Here is a 21,177-nt window from a genome sequence, read left to right as displayed (position 1 = left end):
AAATAGACCTCCGCTGGTGGATAACCCCACCAGCACTAACAGAGAGCTCACCGCTACGACCCCCTCGCCATCAACTAGTACTTACCACAGATGCCTCCCCCACAGGGTGGGGAGCCCATCTTACCAACCTACAGACTCAGGGGTTATGGTTGGAACAGGAACGAAATCACCACACAAATCTCCTGGAACTTCGGGTTATCAAAAATGCCCTTCGAACTTTCGAACACAATCTTCAACACCATGTTGTCATGATCCACACAGACAACCAAGTGGCAATGTTTTACATCAACAAAGAAGGAGGGTCCGGTTCATGGAACCTTTGAAAAGAGGCGATTGAGATTCTGGACTGAGCCCACAGCAAGGGAATCTTCCTACAAGCCACATACCTACCGGGAATCAACAATTCCAAAGCAGACAAGCTGAACAGAATATTTCACCCTCACAAATGGGAACTACATCAGGATGTAGCCAATCAAATTTTCTCAACTTGGGGTCTTCCCCAGATCGACCTCTTTGCAACAGAACACAAAAGAAAGTCGATCTATTTTGCTCAGTATACCCCAGCACCCACTGGTTGGCGCAGGATGTATTCCTCCTTGATTGGTCCCAAGGTCTGCTTTACACGTTCCCTCCCATTCCTCTCATCTCACGTACAGTACAGAGGTGTGTCGAAGACAATGCGGATTTGATCCTGATCGCACTGGCATGAGCGCGACAACCATGGTACAGCTACCTGATTCAACTGTCAATTTGCAAACCAATCCCTCTAGGGAACGATCCCACCCTCCACATCCAAGAAGGGGGCTCAATACTCCATCCGCTTCACACGTCGCTGAATCTCATTGCATGGAGATTGAAAGGGTCATATTCCAAAACCTAAACATTTCTCCTCAACTGCAAGATATTCTGATCTCATCCAGAAAATTATCAATGCAACTAAGCTACCAAAGCAAATGGGCACGTTACACATCCTGGTGTTCATCAATGGACACAGATCCACTCACCTGTCCACCAGAACATCTTCTGACTTACCTCCACCTGCTTTACATGGAAGGTCTTGCCATTGCCTCTCTTCGTGTTCACCTCAGTGCAACAGCAGCTTACCACACTCCTCTCAACAGAGAACCTATATCCTGTCATACCCTTGTTTCCAGATTCATGAAGGGTGTCCTACATTTACAGCCCCCGATAAAGAAACCACCAGTATCGTGGGATGTCAACCTAATTATGGAGCAGCTTATGCTACCACCTGTTGAACTGCTAGACACTTGTCATCCTAGATACGTTTCCTGGAAAGTACTATTTTTAGTCGCCCTCACATCTGCGAGGTGAATCAGCGAACTTCAAGGGTTGGTGCATTACCCACCTTACCTTGAATTCTACCATGACAAGGTTACGCTGCGGTCGCATCCTAACTTTCTTCCTAATGTGGTCTCAGCCTTTCACTTAAACCAGACCATTACCCTCTTGACTTTCCACCCAAAACCTCATGCGAACGACAGTGAACGACGTTTTCATTCATTGGACTGTAAACGAACACTCGCTTATTATAAATAATGCACTCACTGTAATAGAGCCTCGCAGCTCTTCCTCTCCTTCAATCCAAACGCACCAGGACTTCCTGTTTCCAAGAGAACGTTATCATCCTGGATTTCCAACTGTAAACATTCCTGCTATCAAAAACATTCAGAATCCCTATCTTCCACACCCAAGACACATCAAGTATGTGCGATGGCTGCTTCCGTTGCTCACCTCCACGATGTGCCTCTCCTAGACATCTGCAAGGCAGCCACATGGTCCTCGCTGCATACCTTCACATCCCACTACTGTTTGGATAAACAAACTAGGGATGACGCCAGGATGGGGCGGATAATTCTAAAACAAAGCACTTCATCATCTAATCCAACAGGCTCATAAGAACTGTCCGCCTCTTATTACTGTATTGAGCGCTAAACTACCTACAGCATACTCGCATTGAATATTGCGCTCAATACTTCAGCTGGGGACTCCCAGACAGCATGGCTAATTCAGCTGCTTATCTATGGAAAAAAGCAAGTTTGCTTACCGTAAACGGTGTTTTCTGTAGATAGCAGATGAACTAGCCATGTTGACCTGCCCACCTCCAGGGACAGCTCTGGCATTGCATATCGTCTTGCTTTGACACGGACTAAGGAGCCTCGAGGAGGGAAGGGAACATACAAGAAGGAATACCTCACTAAAAGACTTTGGGTGATCTTGGAGAGCTCCGCCACCTAGTGGCACAGAGGACGTACCCAGACAGCATGGCTAATTCAGCTGCTTATCTATGGAAAACAAGAGAACACAGAAATAGTATGGTCTTGCAGTCAAGGCTTATGGGTAATGTGGGTCCACAGAGCCAACACACTGGGAGACATTGACAAGGATTTGGGTTGTGACAAGCCAAAGAAACAAAAGCCAGCTGTAGAGGCAGAAAGGGAGGGAGATGACAGGGCCTGGAAAGGACAGGTTCCTGTTACACTAAAGATGGAGAAAGCAGAAGAGCAGGGGGAGGAGATCAGGAAGGGCCATGGAAAGTTTAGAGCTACACTCTAAACTCTCTAAAGATTAGGAAACCTTTGGCTCAAGGTTGGCTCAGAGGAAAGGCAACAAACAGTTCTAAAGGAAGTTTAAGGTGACTGCTTAATAGTTTGCGCAAGCCTGAGTATACTGCCTACTGTAAGAGTATAGTAGCCCTGTTATAGAGAAGGAACTGAATTGCTACTCTTTGTGACCTTAGGCAAGTCACTTTACCCTCCGTTGCCTGTGATACAAACTTACAGGAAGATGCATGAATCAGCAGTAAGGCTCTAACATATAATATTCATGATATTTTGCATCTCCATGCCCATGTTCCTTCCTCTATTATAATGACCTTCTTTTGCATGTGATTTGCATGCGTGAATAATGCAAATGCATGCGAAGAAGTTCATCCATATGCAATCTTACGCAAATATTTTATCACGGCTGAATGAGAAGGTGGTCAGCCACAATAAAATACCTAAAAGCAGTAAATGAAAAGCAGTAAATGTGATGCAGGAGGCCCAGGACCCGCAATAGGGTCCCGGGCCTCCCACCTCACATTTAAAGTGCAGATTAAAAAAAGAAAAAGTCACGGCAAACAGGGAGGTGGAGTGGGGGTCAGTGCTGATCCCTGTCTTAACCTGGGACTCCCTCAAAATGTAAAAAAATAAAACATGTAGGCGTACGGCGAAGGACCCTCCTACCCCCCCCCCCCCCCAAAGCTTAAGCAGAAAAAAATAGAATCTTGGCCCCTTCCAATTTCCACTCCCCACACCCCCAAGTGAACAAGAGGGTTCCAGCCCCACCTGCTCATACCCACCTCCTCCCGGAAACCAGAAAATTAGGGTGCAAATCCCCACCCCCAATCCCTTCCTGCAGCTCCCAAGCCTTCAAATGAATCCTATGTCGGGGCCAGGTGTATCTTTGCACCCGACCTGGTCGATACCATTTTTCGAAATGGCACTAAACTGACCATGCCCCATCAATGTGACTGGGATAAGGTACAGGGATCGGACCCAGGCCACATGGCTGGAGTAAGGTCAGGTTGACGCCATTTTGGAAAATGTCACAGATCGGGCCGGGTGCAAGGGTTTAGCTGGCCAAGATGCGGGATCCATTTGAAGGGGGGGGGGGGGCCTGCACTATAATTTTTGTTATTGGGGGAGGGATGGCATAGGTAGGTGGGGCCGGAACACTATCTGACTTGGGGGGTGGGAAGGAGGGGCTGGGACCCCCTATTGACTTGAGAGTAGGTCCCAGGACCCTATTGTTGACTTTGGAGGGGGGGGGGGGAGGATCGGAAGGGTAGGAGACCCTTTTTTCATGTTTTAAAGCTTTGAAGAGTGGAGGGGCTGAGGCCTTGATGGTCTTCAGGGGGGAGGGGTGGGGAGCCATCACTGTGCATCTACATTTTTTTTTTTTTTTAACATTTTGGGGGTCTCAGGCTGCCTTTTTTTTTTTACCGCAACTTTTTTTCAGGCCAGCAGCTCTTTAAGGCATTGGTGGTCCCATGAGATTGCATTAAAGAGCCAAGCGGCACATTCTTTTGTCCTGCAGGTTTTGCCCGCAAGACAGAAAAAAAACGCACCATACAGCCGCAAATGCTTTTTCAAGGGATGGCCCCACTATCATGGTGACAACCCCCCTGCAGAAGTGGGTCCCCTCCTGTGATAAAACATCGTGGTTTAGTGCCCCTAGGTCTTAGATTGCAATCCCTCAGGGAAAAGGAAGTACATACAGTACCTGAATGTAATCTGCTTTGAAGTGTTGAAAAGCAGAATATAAAAACAAATAAATTCATAGATATTGTTGCTTTTGAAGTGTCCACCTCAGCAAAGGTTAAAAAAAAGAAAAAAAAAAGCAAACGTCTTTTACGACAATGGGGTCTGTTAGAACAAGCAATGGCTGAGGTAATGCGCCTCTCTGCGATCTCCCCCTGGCAGCCCCGCTCTACTTGGCACACACTGAATTGCTATCCATATGCTTTACATACAACCGTGCGGGTTTGGAATCAGTGGAAAGCTAAATTGGTTGGAACTCATTCTTACTTTTTTCTCACCCATCACTCAATGCTTCTTTCCCCATGTGTCTCTCGCTTAAAGCCTTTGAGGATGGAAAGGCTCATAGTATTTATAGGGTAGATCATTTACTCACTCAAGGGACTATTATGCTTTCTGCTGCCATTTCTGACACTTACCAGATGGATGGACTGTACTTTCTTTAATATGGCCAAATTTGGCACTTTATACTAGCACAACAGAGTTTCCTCCATTTGACAATGTAATTCACTGTTTGAAAATTATTGCTAAAATATATTGTCTTCTTAATGGACATATAACTGATGCCTACCCGCATCTTAAAGCCTGGGAGTTGGATTTAGGCACTACTTTGAGTTCTGGAAAGTGGGATTCAGTTTATTTTTGTGCAAGTAAATGCTCCATTTATGCTGCTCTTCAGGAAAATTTTTTTAAGTTATTGTTTCACTGGTATCTCACCCCTACTAGACTGATAAAAGGATAAATGCGGTGCAGTGATCAATGCTAGAGAAATTGTGGGGCTATGGGTACTTTCATGCATATCTGGTGGCACTATAGGGAGATTTTGCCCTTTTGGCATCAACTTACTGATTGGCTACCCAAACTCCTGGGAGTGGGGAATATTCATGATGCTCATTATGCATTGCTTACCTTGCCGATTATGGGGGCAACTAAGTATCAGCAGCGATTATGCCAAGTATTTATAACTGCTCACTGGGAATTGACATTCTTTTGGAAACACACTGCAATACCCTCTCTCCAGCGAGTTATGCATCGATTACTTCATTACAGATTGGCTTACTTAACTGCCTTACGCCATAATCGTTTAGCCTCTTTTGAGAAAAATTTGGGAACCTTTTGTTAAATCACAGAGCTCCCAGAGACTGATTGTTTAACACTAAAAATTTGAGAATTTTGTGCCCTTAGATTCATTTAGCTTTTATTTTTCTTTTCTTTTACTCTCTATAATAGCCTTTAAAATTTATGTTGGTGCTTCTAGTACAATACTGCTTTTGTTTTGTATTTGTATGATGTTCTGCACTCCGCATAGAGCATTCTAGGTGACATTGTCAAATATTTGCTGTATTTTTTGCCACCAGGAGCCTGATATGTGCTGTAATGTATTATATTGTATTGTTTTCAATTATGAATATAACAGGGGTGGGAGGGTTGGGTGTTTCATTGTATAGGAAATTATGGATGCTTGATTAAAGTTTGCCTTTGTCTTTTTTCTTATTGAATACATCCAATAAACATTTTGAATTACCCAAAAAAAAAAAATAAAAAGATGCGGTTTATGCAAGTTTGCCTGGCTGGTTGGCTTTCTGTATTTTCTGACAATAGTCTAGGAAAGGATGCAGGCAGCAGCCTCTCACTCGATGCATGACAGATTTCATACAATTGAGGTATGTGCTATTATAAATGTGTTATTTGCTGATTATTTACTGTATTTTATTTTAAAATTTTATTTTAAAATGCTGCAAGCATCCCCTGGATATATCGACTAATCAAATGGAATACATAAATAGCCTGAAAACCTGACTGGTGTGTAGCCCTCATGGACTGAAGGTTCCCCACCACTGTCTTACATCTGTACTGCAAATACATTGCTGAGGCTTCTGCTAAAAGAGGTTTTCTTCATATCAAAAAAATTACCTATATCCTCTAAATGCCCTTGATTTCACCATTAAGGTAAATGACATTCATCATTGAAGAAAACAGGCTTCTTTTTTTTCTTTTATTAACAATTATAGCTTTTTGAATTAAAAACATACTAGATCTGAAGGGAAAAACTTTTCAACCATTTAAAGAAATAGTTAATAATTTTATAAACACAATACATGACAGTATTGGTAATGGCTGATACTTTACCTACCAAACAAACCACAAAATGAAAGTTTTAAAAAATGTTTACTGTAGGCTATAGCAGCCAACTTTTCAAAATGACTGGGGGTGCTAAACTCAATACAAATTACTCCTCCCTGGACATAGTGAAGGAGTTTGTGACTCTATGAAAAACAAGGTTTGTCATATCTAACTTTACTTAAATCTCAAACTGCATAAGTCTGCATGTATTTGACTCCACAAGCTCCAACTACAGTAAGAGATTACAATCTTGATTCAGAAACCAAAGCTAGTGCTTCCTTTAATCTATAAAACTGTGACTCCTGTTTTTAGCTTCAGCCCCCAGACTTCAGTGGAGGCTGAAAATAGATTTGCCTCTATGCTCAGATTAAGAAGATATTCCACATACCTTATGCATCAGCAACTGAAATGTGCATGAGCTCTAATCACAACATGGGAGGGGAATTTAAGAAAAACAAACTGGTCCTACGGCTAGAGAGCAGGGATGCGTGAGGCTGCAACAGCTCTGCTATCAGAGAGCTCCAGCATCCGATTCATGATTAATTCTATCTGTGGTTTCAGGCAGGGTACTCTGTCTTTTGTGTAATTACCACAGTCTATGCCTCTCATAGGCAAAGGTAAGACCCTCCTGTCCAAATACTTTAGCAAGCCTGTCACATTCAGTTATCTTCTATTTTAGGGGCACTTTTGTGCCTCCAGGGACTTAGTTCTTTATTTTTTTTAACACTATTTTCAGAATGTTTTGAAAAATTAACAAGTCAAATAAAGACAACCAGAATATGGATATATAAACAAAAGAAATGCTAGTAATTGAAAGACAAAACCAGAAGAATTATTATCCAATAAGACCACAATAATGGGGACCTAAATTATAGGGTAATAAGAAATGCACCATAAATCTATAATAAAACTTACCATAATAATGAAGCAACATCACTAAGGAAGAGCAGGAGATGGTCCTTCCCGGTTCAAAAGAAAGTTTTCCAACTGGTCTGGATCAAAAAAATATAAGTATTAGTAAGCATTTTAATAATGCACTTGCAGGGAAACTGAAGAAGAAAAAAGTTGCACCAATATTTAATATGTGTTGCTTTTTAGTCAGAAAAAACCTCTAAGTTGAGTTGCCTTGGCAATATCAGGAAATATTGCCAAATTTGCCCCAGAAAGAACTTATTAGAGGAATGAAAAAACATTTTCATGGTCCATATATGATCATGTTCCAAAGCAAATACAACAAATAAAGTAGCAACACCTTGAACCTCTATATGAGATTCCTGATGAAGCTGTCAAGTTTTCTAATGTGTCAGCTGTAAGGGAGCCTGACCATTGGAATTCCCAATAGATCTATAAGGTAAAAAAATATGCTTTAGTAATAGGAGGGACCGAATCATAAGGAACCTTTAGAAAATCAACATAACATTTTCTTAACAGATCAATTAGGTAAACACTACTAGCTTTAGGAAAATTTAGTATACGTAAATTCAACCTGCGAGAATTATTCTCAAGAGCTTCTAATCTACGTTGCAAAAAATCTTGGCCTTTGATCAAAGACGAATCACATTTCCCCAAGGATTCTTGCTGTTTCTCTAAATTAGTAATACATTCTGTAGTGCTCTTAATAATATGATCATGTCCTAGGACTTGAGTTTGAATTTGTGCAACAGTAGAGTTAACAGAACCCAGTTTAGACACCAAACACTGCTCTAAACCTTTAATAGCTAACCAAAGTGTCTCCAGAGTAATCTGCGAAGGAGTCTCTAAGGCTGGAACTTCGGGAACACATCCCGAACTGGGATTAAGCAAGATCTCATTAGTGTTTCCAGCCAGATCTTGCAACTCAATCACAGCAGGTCCCCCCACCACAGAGGGAGAGCTCAAAACCGGATGGACTAATGGGGATACCTCTTGAGAACATGCTGAAAATGCAGAGTTCATTGAGGGTGGTAAGCGAGTATCATGGTTTAGGGTGATGGAATTCCCAGTCAAAGCAGTATGGGAGCCCAAACCTAGCTGATTTGGCCTTGAGGGAGTACTGGTGCGAAAAGACTGCATGAACTCCTCAATTGATGGTTGGAAAGAAGATGGTGGCCTCGCAAGCACAGGTGGGGGAGGGCGAACAGTTCCTTTCCTCTTCTTAAGGGACTTTGTTTCAAAATGTCCCTACAAGCACAATATACAGAGCTTACTCCTCTCCATGTGACCATACAGAATTTCTAAGGAGACCTACAAAAATGCAGCATATTTTGCTAGCCAAAATTACCAGCATATGTATTGTAGCACCTTTCTATTCTCAGGTAAATATCTTCTGTTCCATAAGGTACCAACATTTCTGATTGCATATCAAGCACAAACCTAACTATATTTGATACATATTGGGGACAATTTTCAGTAGCCCATATTTTTGCACGGTATGCAAGTACTTTGGTACCCTCAGATCTTGCAGCCAATTTTCAAAAGGGAAACAATGCAAATATTTACTCTTTGAAAATTACCAGGAGTGTGTTCCTGCATACTTTGCATCTGCTTTATCTACAACAAAAATCCAAACTCACACGCGTTTATTCCCATGACCTAAAACCCCCCACTACTAACCTGAATGCCTCTTAAGTCCTGCACACACTTTTATCCTCTCTCAGGGGTGTACAATTAGTGGACAAAATTCCTTTAAAGTTGTCTTCATAAGGTGACAATACCAAGCTAATAATCCTCCCCATTTAAAAGGTATATTAACAAGAAAAGCTTTCCAAAGAGAAAAGAAAAAAAAAAGACACACACAACTCTGTGCATGACCCTTTTCTATTCCTTCACCATCGCTAGCTCCGCTTCATCACTCTGCTCCTACACGTTCCTCTTTAATACTGTGCAGCTTATTCTATCCTCCACCCACTCTCCCACTGTTCCCAGCAGTTTCTGTCCCCATACTCTCGCTTCAGCTTCTTGCCTGCTCTTCCTTCTCCAAGAGTTGCTAACTACAAGTCAGCCATCATTTTTTCCAAATTTCCTTTTTCTAAATATTGAAGAATTCATGCCTGTTTTGTAAAAAAAAAAAAAATGTTTAGGGAAAAAGAGATTTATAAGAACCTGAAGTGGTTGAAATGTCACTAATGACAGCTGTGTTTCTTAGCTTCTGCCAGCTCACCTGTTTATTCAGAACCATAATTTAAGCAATAGTGAACTTGGCAGCCCTATACCTCTCTTCCCCATGGTTTTGTTTGTTTGTTTGTTTTAAGGCAGAGCCAGATTTCAAAATCCTCTTTCAGCCCTTTTCCTCCAGAACAGGACAGGCTGTGCTGTAGGTAAATCTACACAACTCCAAAGGATGTCAGACCCTCAATTTCTTTGTGGATAAGCAGGACAGTAATTAACCATGCAAGTGGGTCATGTAATTAACCATGCAAGTGGGTCATATGATGGCGAAGACAGAAAAGTGCTCTAAGAGTTCAGAAAGACAGAGGTAGTCTTTCTAAGCACAGACTACATTCCCTAGGTTACGAATGGTTTTCACAACTACACTTCCCATGATAAATACAGAAGCCAAAGACCTCTATCACATGGTCAGTGACAGTGTTTTTAACCTTTCCTAACTAATTAACTTAATTTCATATTTTGTGCCACACCCCACATGAACCTGTCTCATTCAATAATGGAATAATATTGCCTCTTCAAGAGGCAGTACCACCTTCAGCTGAATATCATCTTCCGATTACTATTTTCTGACTCTGGATCTTGCCATATATGAATAGACAGTAGGGTAGCTTTTATCCAGAAAGATTGACATTCCTGGTAATAGATGTTTCCAGATAATGGGAGTACCTTTCCCCTCCCCGACGCGAATGGCTTGACCAGAGCTTCCCATAGCCAGCACAACGCTTCACAAACCCGCTCTTTTGGCACCTCTTCCTTCCACACAGTTCACAGTTTCAGCTTAACAGTTTGATTCGCAAGATGCTCCATAGATGATCTATGGAGAACTATATAGTTCAAACACAGAGCTGAGACTATCACGAGCAAGAAGGAGAGGTGCTGAAGTAGCAAGTTTGAGAAGCAGCAACTAGGAAGGAGGGGGGAGCTGGTTAGACTGCATGGGGTAGGAAGGGATCAAGAAAGAGAAAGGCAGCTTCTGGTAGGGAGTCCTGATGAAGTTAGAGGTGAGACAAAAGCAGCAGTGGCGTAGCAAGGGGTGGGCGGCCGCCCCGGGCGCCGGGTCTAAGGGGGCGCCAAAAAGCTATTTAAATAAAAAAAGAAATTAGTATTTTAAGCCCAGATGTAAGTGTTGTTGAATACTGGCAGATCGTCTTTTTTTTTGTTTTGTTTTGTTATGAGAGATTTATAGTAATGGTAATTCAATTTACTTAGGGGCGCCTGTGCTCTAGCCCACACCCAATCCATGTTCCACTTAGCAAGCATGAAACTTAGGAAAACGAGGGGTAGGAGCAGCCCTGACCCTATTTCAGGTTGCAGGGTGGTCGGTAGAAAAATCGGTTTTCTGTTACTTAAGCCTCAGCCGACCCAAAACCAGGGATCCATCGCACCCGGTCCGCCAGTTTTACAAAGGAATATAAAAAGGAGAGTAGATCGGTTCCCTAAATCAGGCATCACATACTAGAAGGCGGACCAGAGCGGCATTTCTGGCGGTTCAAGGCTGACGATCAGTGTGGGCGAAAGCGGTTGAAGGATGGAGCCTGCCGCAAGCAAGCTTCCATTATCTTAGCTGTATAGCTTTTGTTTCTGTACAGCTGCTAAGTGAAAGACCTGATTAGCGCGTTAAGGGCAGAGTTGGATGTTATGGCGAGCCCCACCCCGCCCTCCAGGGGTGCAGGATGAACCAACATGACGAGAAGCCGCCCGCAAGGTGCAGCCCTCTCTAGGCTGCAGTCTACTTTTTTCCTAGCACCGAGGGTCGCAGCCTTTTCTTCTGTTTTCATGTATGCAGAGAGCTATCCCCTCAACCCTCATCGCGCTTGGTTTTGGTTTGTTTCATACACTTTGCAACTTTTAATTCTCTAGTACCGCAAACAGGAAAGCGCTTTTAGCCTCCGGCTTCTCCACTCCCTATCCTCCCCTGTGGCGCGTGCTTCAGCGCTCTCCCGCACAAAATCTTGTGCATGCGGCGTCAGCTCCCCTTCCCCATTCTCACCCTTCAGGCTCCCGCATGTGATCCTCTAGCACCAGGCAGGCAAGGGAGGTACAGCTCCAGGCGTCAACGTCGCCCGGGTTCTCACTTGAGCTGCGCGCATGCGCGTGCTGCCTGACATGGCGGCACTGTGGCGGTGCGAATAAAGTAGGTAAGATAAAGTAGGTAAGACTGTAGCGGGTGTTCGCTCCATGCAAATCATTGATGGAGGGAGGGGGCGCCGAAGAAGTCTCTTGCCCCGGGCGCCAAATTGTCTAGCTACGCCACTGAAAAGCAGGCACCAAATTCCTGTCAGGGCCCTTCCTGGACACAGACACAGGTCTCATTTATATCCATTGCCAGAGTTTTATTTACAGACACAGATTTTCTTTACAAACACACAGAACCCACTTCATTAGTCTATTACTCACAGTAGGTGTTTTTGTAAAGGACTGGTCATACCAAGTTAGTACTCTGCTATTCCCTGTCCAAAGTCCAGACTTGCACTCAACAACTGAGCTTCACTTCCCAACTCTAATGTACAGTCCTCAGCCATCAAGTTGCCCGAACACTGGGCCTTTCCCAGGAACCCTTTCTGAGCCTCCAGAGAACCAATCTGGATCCTTGGGCTAATAACATGTCTGAGGTTACCACAGTTTAAGCATTCTGTAGCCTCATTAGCAGAGTATCAAACTTCCACAGGCAGGCAGACCCCTGCTCAAGGCCTACCAAATACAATTCCAGATAGCAGGAGAACACAGCTCAAGGACCATGATTTTTCTGGATAATTAATCTTCAGATAAAAGTGCTACTGTGTATACATGCACACAATGCCAACAATACAAACACTTCTATTTGCATGTTTCTGAATTAAAATAATTTCAACATACAGGTTTTGGAACTTATAGATTCAGAAAAATAAAATGACACCACCTTATTTATGTTCAGCATTTATAATGATGCCTTATCTAGACACCCCTCAATGCACATTCCATTCTCTACAGGGCTGGCTTTTAGGAACCAACAGCCTACTCATTATAAAGAGAATTATTTAATTACTATATGACTCAGGAGGGTGTTGAGTATGGTTTACAAGGATAGAAAAACAAGTAAATCTTGCATTGGGAGCAGCTAATCAAAGAGCCTTGCAGGGAAAGCACTATATACAGTACATGACCCCATGATATTGTAAGTTAATGGCATGACTCAAATAGAAAACAACAAAGTACATAAGAAAAACAGATGACACAACTACAAAGAGAACATAGAAACCACATCTAATACTTCTGAAGCTTCTAGCACCCTGGGATAGGGACGAGAGTGTTTCTCTTAAAAAAAATATATGTCTCGACTTACTTTAGTCCAGTCATTGCAGCAACAACCTCCAGCTGGGGCTACACACCAAGGCTCCTTCCAGAACCCAGTAATCATGGACCTTGCATCCAGCCATTAGGTGTCAACACTGCACGATGACTAGGATTCCCTTCCCTTAAAGGGCTATAAAACCTGCTGTCACAGAAGCCCTAGCCCAGCCAATCCAGGCAGTGGAAGACCTGACTCCGAAATGAAATCCATGTCCCCTGCATGGCAGTGCACAGCACTTTATTGAGCCAATCCTACTTTCAAATATTTAATATTTCATTCCAAAAGCAATTCAAGATCTCACTTTTTACCAACAAATCTTGATACTTCTGAGAATTATTTAATTTGCAAAGTTTGACCTTCAATTTGTTCACTAAGTCTGTAACTGTTTGGTAATAAATACAGTCAAATGAGAAAATAAAGGTGAGATGGCATTCAGTTCAACATCCAAGTCTGTTGCTATGTTGAGTCTAATTTAATAACTGAATTTCTCAAGAGTTTTTTATCCCTCCAGAAGCAGCGCTTTCAGTGAAACATGTACGTATTGGGGGATACACTTGTATGCAGATTGTCTTGCTCTTAAAACCATTTGCTAGAATGATAAATAACAAACTTTATTCCATTGATGTATGTGGATAAAACCTTTTCAATAATACTATTACTTGGATGTTGAACTGAACACCATCTCACCTTTATTTTCTCATCTGACTGTTCTCTGAGATAGGCCTTTCTCTCCCCCTGTAAGTTGTAATAAATAAATAAATAAATAAATAAATAAAGCACCTGTTTAATGAGAAAGAAAAAAATCATAATCATGAAATGGTATTCTGGTTTAGTATCATGGCTGGTATATATATATGTCACAGCTGTGACACATAGAAAGAAGGGATGTGGTCTAGAAAACCATGTACTACAAACATTTTTTTAATTGGTCCTTTAAAAGTCATCACAGTTTATAAAAGTTCCAGTTATTTCCAGCACCAAACTAAAAAAATGCTTTACTCTTCCAGCAATCCATTTAAAAGTGCACGATAATACATGGCAGCACTTTAAACATGTAGGAAAATCATTCATGATTCAAAGATTAGGAATTGTGAAGGTGGCAAACAATTTAAAGATGTCTTAAATGTTTCAACATTTTTATGTTTAAGATTAAATGAGAAGTTCAAAATATTTAATGAGGAAGCAAATCTTTAGGTGTGCTGGCCATTAATCCTTCAGCAGATAAAAGGTCAAAATGTTCACTGAATATCAGAAAATCCTTACCGAATAACAGAAACATGAAATTTTTTAACCATGAAATGTTTATCAAACTTTGAGGCCGATTCATATTACTTGTAGATCCAATATGCTGCCATGAATTTCTGCATTATTTGCCAATAAAAGCCAAATAGCAAATCATATTATCAGAGTAAGATAAGTATGGATATACAGCTACATATAGGCTGCATTGTGATTTACAGCAGAAGATTGGAAGAAGATTTTATTTTAGCCTATGCATTAAAGGAGAAATTACTACTTACCTGATAATTTCCTTTTCTTTAGTACAGACGGGTGGATCCAGAAACAGTGGGTTATGAACCTCTTCCAGCAGATGGAGCAAAGCTGACGTCACAGCACACCCTGCACTGACATCAACCTGCCAGTATTCTCTACAAAAGCCAACTGTGGACAAACTAACAAAAACTTGATTATTAACAAAAAACCACTCCAGTACTCAGTCAACAGGAAACAACTGAGTTCAGACAAGGAATGCAATAACCCTAGTCTAGGAACTGGACTGACCCCTTACCAGAACTCTATGGAATAAGCAGCCACACAGGAGGACCACAGCACAACCATTCGGCAGCCAAGGATGAGAATATGGATCCACCTGTCTGTACTAAAGAAAAGGAAAATATTAAGTAAGTAGTAATTTCTCCTCTCTTAGCGTTCAGACAGGTGGATCCAGAACCAGTGGGATGTACCAAAGCCACTCCTGAACAGGGCGGGAGGCTGCCCACAGTCCAGTCAAAACTGCATGTGCGAAGGCTGTGTCCTTCCAGGCGATAATGCCTGGAAAAGATGTGCAACGTCAACCACGTCGCAGCTCAGCAAATGTCGATGAGAGCCAACAATCTAACCTCTGCCCATGACACTGCCTGAGCCCTAGTGGAATAAGCCCTAACCTGACTAGGCAACAGCTGCTCAACATTCACATATGCGGCCGTGACTACCTCCCTAATCCAGCGGCTAATATAGCCTGTGATGCTGGCTTGCCCTGTTTACTTCCACCATGGAGAACAAACAAGTGATCCGTCTTCCTGAGAGGTTTAGAAACCTCCAAATACCTCAAGATATGCCTCTTGACATCCAAGGACCATAACAGGCGATATTCCTCAGCATCACTTTCCCTGTCCAGAGATAGCAGGGAAATGGACTGATTCAAGTGTAAATTCGAGACTACTTTTGGCAAAAAGAAAGGAACAGTATGCAGCTGATCGCCCCCGGAGTCACTTGTAGAAATGGCACCCAGAAAGACAAGGCCTGCAGTTCGGATACTTGATACACAGAACAAATTGCTACAAGAAACACCATTTTCAAGGTCAGTAACCTCAAGGAAAGGGTATGTATCGGTCAAAAGGTAGGGCCTGCTAAAAAATACAAAACTAGATTAAGACTCCACAAGGGCCCCAGTAACCATAAGAGAGGACGAAGATGCTTCAACTCCTTTCAAGAAACAGGCCACATCTGGACAAGCCGACACAGGTCCACCATTCACCTGACCTTGGAAACAGGCAAGAGTTGCCACCTGTACCTTTAATGAATTAAGAGCCAACCCTTTATTCAATCCATCCTTCAAAATTCCAAAATGATCGGGATCTTAACTGAATAAGGAAGAACCCCTTGATCTTCACACCAAGCCTCAAACACTCGCCAAACCTACACATAGGCTAAGGAAGTGGAGAACTTCCGCTCATAGCAAGGTGGCAATCATTGAGAAGATCAAGTCAGATCTTCGTGAAGAACAGGCCCCTGCCGTAGCAGATTCCTATGCGCCAGAAACTGAAGGGGAGAGCCTTTGTAAATCTGCATACCACAGTCTCCTGGGCCAATTTGGTGCCACCAGAAGCACCATCCCCCTGTGACTCTCGATCTTCCGAATCATTCTGCCCAACATGGGCCACGAGAGAAAAGCATACAGCAGTTCGCACTCCAGCCACTCCAATACAAGGGCATTGATGCCCAAATACTTTGGATCTCTCCTGCGACTGAAGAAGTGAGGAACCTTCGCATTGTGAGAAGTTGCTAGCAGGTCCAGACATGGAAGGCCCCAGCGATCCACTATTAGCTGAAATGCCTCGTTTGACAATTCCCATTCTCCTGGATCCAGACTCTGCTGAGAAAGTCGGCTCATACATTGTCTTTTCCTGCAATGTGTGAGGCAGAGATCTCCTGAAGATGCACTTCCACCCATTCCATAAGTTGGGCTATTTCCTGGAACACTTGCTGGCTCTTGGTTCATCCCTGCTGATTGACATAAGCCACTGTCATTGCATTGTCCAACATTATGTGAACCGCTTGACCCTGCAATCAGTCGCCAAACCTCAAGCAAGCCAACTACACAGGCTTCCAACCGATTGATGTTCCAGAGACTCTTCTGCACGCCAGCACCCTTGTGCTGTCAGCTCCTGACATTGAGCTCCCCAAATCTGGAGGCTCACATCTGTCGCGAGTACTACTCAGTCCAGAGATCTTAGGGAAACCCCTTTTCTTAGATGATCCACTTTTAACCACCATTGCAGGTAAGTGCAGACCTCCATTGGTAGGTGAAGCCAAATCAAATAGTCCTGAGACTTTGGGCTCCAACAAGACAGCAGAGTATACTGAAGAGGATGCATATGCACCCTTGTTCGCAGCACCACCTCCAGGGTCACTGCCATCAAGCCAAACTCCTGTAGATAGGACCACACTGTTGGGCATATTGTGTTCATCAATAGACGCACCTGCACCATCAGCTTCTTAATATGACCTTCCGGCAGGAACACCCTGCCCTGTTTCATGCTGAACCGAACACAGAGATACTCTAGCGATTGTAATGGCTGAAGACTGCTCTTGGCTAGGCTTACCACCCAACCTAGCTCCTGCAACAAGGAGATCAACTTGCATGAATCACAGAGGTTCTCTTCCAGACTCTTGGCCCGAATCAGCTAGTCATCCAAGTAAGGATGTACCAGGATCCCATCCTTTCTCAACTCTGCCGCCACCACCATAACCTTGGAAAAGGTTCTGGGCACAGTGGCCAACTGATAATGACACCCCAAAACGCAGAAATCATTGATGCTCTAGCCAGATGAGACTATGCAGGTACGTCTCGGACAAATCCAGGGACGTCAAAAATGCCCCCGACTGTACTGCCATTATCACTGAATGAAAGGTTTCCAAGCAAAAACAAGTAACATGCAAATGACAATTGACCAACCCCCTTGAGAACCAGGATGGGGCTAAATGAGCCCTCCTTCTTGGGCACAATGAAATAAATGGAATATCAGCCCGTATTTTCTTGAAACTTGGGCACTGGAACCACAGCCCGCAGACTGAGGAGTTTTGACAAAGTACACTCCACTGCCTGTCTTCTGCAGAAAGCTGCAGGGAGACAACATGAACACATCCTGAGGAACACTGCGAAACTCCACTGCATAACAACCTCGTATCACCCTCCAGAACCCACTAGTCTGACATGATTTTGACCCACCTCCGATAAAAAAAAGAGAGAGACGAACCCCTATCTCCTGTTCCTTAGGGTGGGTCAGCATACCTTCATTGGGAGTCTTGGCGGGCTCCACTACCCAAGCCTACACCTCGTCTGGACTGCCTGGGATGAAAGAACTAAGACCTACCCAAAGGTCAAGCCCTCTGAAAGGCCGCTCCTCTGTGGGGTCGAAAATGTTTGGATCCCCTAGTACAACGTCTCATGTTGAAGGAGTGCAGCGTCTGCTTCTTATCCTCTGGCAACCGAGGAACCTGGGACTTGGGACTCAGCCCACTTATTGGCCATTTTCTCCAGCTCGTTCCCAAACAAGAGTGAGCCTTTAAAGGGCAACTTTGTAAGCTTAGACTTGTAGGTCGCATCGGCCGACCAATTTCTCAGCCATAACTGACGCCTGGCTATTACTGAAGCCACTCCTCTGGCCGAAGTGTGGACTAAATCACAGCCCACATCTGCCAAAAATGTGGCTGCTGGTTCCATCACTGCCCTGGAATTTACACCAAATTCATCAATTTCCTGAGAGAGAAGTAAATAAGAGCGAGTCACCAGGGAGCAACAAGAAGATATCTGCAAATTCCTTGTCATTGTTTCAAAGGCCTGCTTGATAGCCTCAATTCTCCTATCCTGTGCAACCTTCAAGGCCGCTCCCCATTTACGGGAATAGTCGTCTGCTTGGCGCACACACCAGCGCATCCACCTTCAGAAAGTGCAATTGCTCTCTCGCAGCTGGATCCAGTCCTTCCAAGACTTGTCCCCCTTTGAAATTAGCTTCTGGAGTGCTCCATTCAAGATCAATCAATCTTGAATGGCCTCTATAATAGGGAAGAAACATGAGGCTTTACGCAAAGAAATCAAAATGGGATCTTTCTTTGTTCAGAAATGGATTCAGCCCCAGGTACTCCCAGCATCTTCAATGTCTGGGAAATCAAAGCCAGTAAATCATCTCTATGAAAGAACCGCAATATAGTTCTATACGACCAATCCCAGAGGAATTTCCCCACCTCCAGGGAGTAAGGATCAGTTTCATCATCCATGCCATCTAGGTCCCTATTGGAAAGACCAGCAGCAGATCTAGGGGTACTCCGACGCTTACCTGCTATACCAGGCATGCGGGATTTCATGCCTGCGATCCTGACCTGTTTAGACTGGCCGAAGACTTCACCTGAAGCAAAGACTGCAGTCCTTGAAAAAGATTCTACCCAAGAAAAGGCAGATGGATCCATGCAAAGACCAGGGGGCATCTGTCCTATACCCACTGAACTACCTTCCGCCACTGATGAACCAGTTAGGGGAGCTCCAAAGTCAGGTGACCCCTTCTGGCAGCTCTTTTCCCAGTCCTGCAACAGGCTGGGAAGAATCAAGCTTAGTAAAATCAGACGAAGACAATTCCCCCTGAGCCTCCAAGCAGCACTGACACGTTAGAGGGAATGCCAGGCTGAGATGCCCGAATATGAGAAACAGCACAGAGGGTCAGGTGCTTAGGTTTATTTGCTACAGGCTCCATCAGTCTGTCAGTACGCTCTAACAGGCATCTAAGAAGTGTGTGTCCATCTGTAATCACGTTGCAAAAAAACAAGGCGCCCAAAATTTAGGTGCTCAACACTGTGCCTCGATGAACGTTGAAAAACTGAGCTCCCACAAGGCTGCTCAGATTGTATGTGTTGATAAGCGCGTGCATGCGATTGCCCAGATAGACACCCCTAACCAACTGGATGCCCAACCAGGTGCACTAGCATGAACTGCTGGAACTGAAGAGGGCAGCATAACGCACAAGAAAAATCATGCGAAATGCCACTGCAGCCTACCACGCGGTGAAAAAGAAAAGCCTGAGAGTGGGGCCTAGCCAAAAGACTACTCAACCTGACAGGCTGCCCACATTCCCTGAGTTCCCCCTGAGGCAGGATTGAATGTCGGATCAGTGCGCCAAGCACAGAGACCAGAGGGAGAAGGATTCCTTATAAAACTCCCCTCCTATTCTGTTTTTTGGGGTTTTTTAATTCCTTACCTGAACTCAGCCCGTCCTAACCGAGTAAGGGGTCTGCCTCTGGTTGTGGGGGGAGAGGACATATACCTTCACCACCTCGCCCAGCTTCCTGCACCCACTTGCCTTTCAGCCTTTTCTTTTTTTTTTTTTTACAGCTAAGTCCACCTCGCCTGAAAACCAGCTACTGGACCAAAACACTCAACTGAGGGAGGGATCCAAAGATATCACCTCAGGAACTCTCAACTGAGGGAGGGACCATAAGATATCACCACAGGAGAGCAGGGCGAATAAATGTCCTTCTTTTCTCCTTTTAAAACTTTAAGCAAGCCCCAGTAGGGAGATGCATGTCCACCATCTGTTGAAGACAGAGAATAGTGGCAGGCTGTTGTCTGTGCAGGAGCATATATACCGTGATGTCAGCTTTGTCTGTCTCCATCTGCTGGTAGAGGTACATAACCCACTGGTTCTGGATCAACCTGTCTGAACGCTAAGAAAAAGTTAATTTACTCCTGTCATTTTCACTCTCCCTTTGGCATATAGTGCCAGATATATTTCCCAAATACCAAATGTCTTAAAAGCAACCATTTGCTACACCTAGTTGTTACACTTTGAAAAAATATTTTTGAGGCCTGTAAGAGATAAAGCCACTATAAATGTTCCTTTAATGCCATCAACTCTTCCCATGAATCTGAATCAGCTCCCAATAAGTTATTCGTCCACCCACTTACGCAGCTTTTGTTTGCCACCTGGAGGGCCTCCATTCCAAATGTAATTACTTTTATATAGGATAACTGTTCTCAAACTGGAAGGCAGATTCCCCCTAAATAGGCAAAAAATGATTCATGGGAGGCATGAGATGTTTGGTTTGTTGTAATTTTAATTGCAGTACATTGTACTGCATCCTTTAGAAAGAGAGCAAAATTATTACAGAGAAGACAAAAGGGGCAGGGAGACACACTGGTCTAGGACAGGAGTAAATCCATGCTGTTTCCATTTAAGAAATTGCCATGCTGGGTCAGACCAAGGGTCCATCAAGCCCAGCATCCTGTTTCCAACAGAGGCCAAACCAGGCCACAAGAACCTGGCAATTACCCAAACACCTAGAAGATCCCATGCTACTGATGCAATTAATAGCAGTGACTATTCCCTAAGTAAACTTGATTAATAGCAGTTAATGGACTTCTCTTCCAAGAACTTATCCAAACCTTTTTTGAACCCAGCTACACTAACTGCACTAACCACATCCTCTGGCAACAAATTCCAGAGATTTATTGTGCGTTGAGTGAAAAAGAATTTTCTCCGATTAGTCTTAAATGTGCTACTTGCTAACTTCATGGAATGCCCCCTAGTCCTTCTATTATTCGAAAGTGTAAATAACCGAGTCACATCTACTCGTTCAAGACCTCTCATGATCTTAAAGACCTCTATGATATCCCCCCTCAGCCGTCTCTTCTCCAAGCTGAACAGCCCTAACCTCTTCAGCCTTTCCTCATAGGGGAGCTGTTCCATCCCCTTTATCATTTTG

General features: G+C 43.6%; 1 protein-coding gene across 3 annotated transcripts in view; it reads right to left on the bottom strand.

Moving 5' to 3' along the window:
* The window catches only part of CDKL5 (cyclin dependent kinase like 5), a 418,621-nt gene that overhangs the window by 304,109 nt on the left and 93,335 nt on the right, over positions 1-21,177 (bottom strand). For all 3 annotated transcript variants that reach the window (XM_029603337.1, XM_029603339.1, XM_029603338.1), the window contains exon 2: positions 7,359-7,435. The gene's annotated coding sequence lies outside the window, so the exon portion shown is untranslated. The remainder of the gene's footprint in view (positions 1-7,358; positions 7,436-21,177) is intronic.

This window comes from Rhinatrema bivittatum, chromosome 5 (genome assembly GCF_901001135.1).
Source record: "Rhinatrema bivittatum chromosome 5, aRhiBiv1.1, whole genome shotgun sequence".
Taxonomy (NCBI): Eukaryota; Metazoa; Chordata; class Amphibia; order Gymnophiona; family Rhinatrematidae; genus Rhinatrema; species Rhinatrema bivittatum.
Note: the sequence above shows the minus strand (reverse complement) of the source record. Positions and strands in the feature narration are given on the sequence as shown.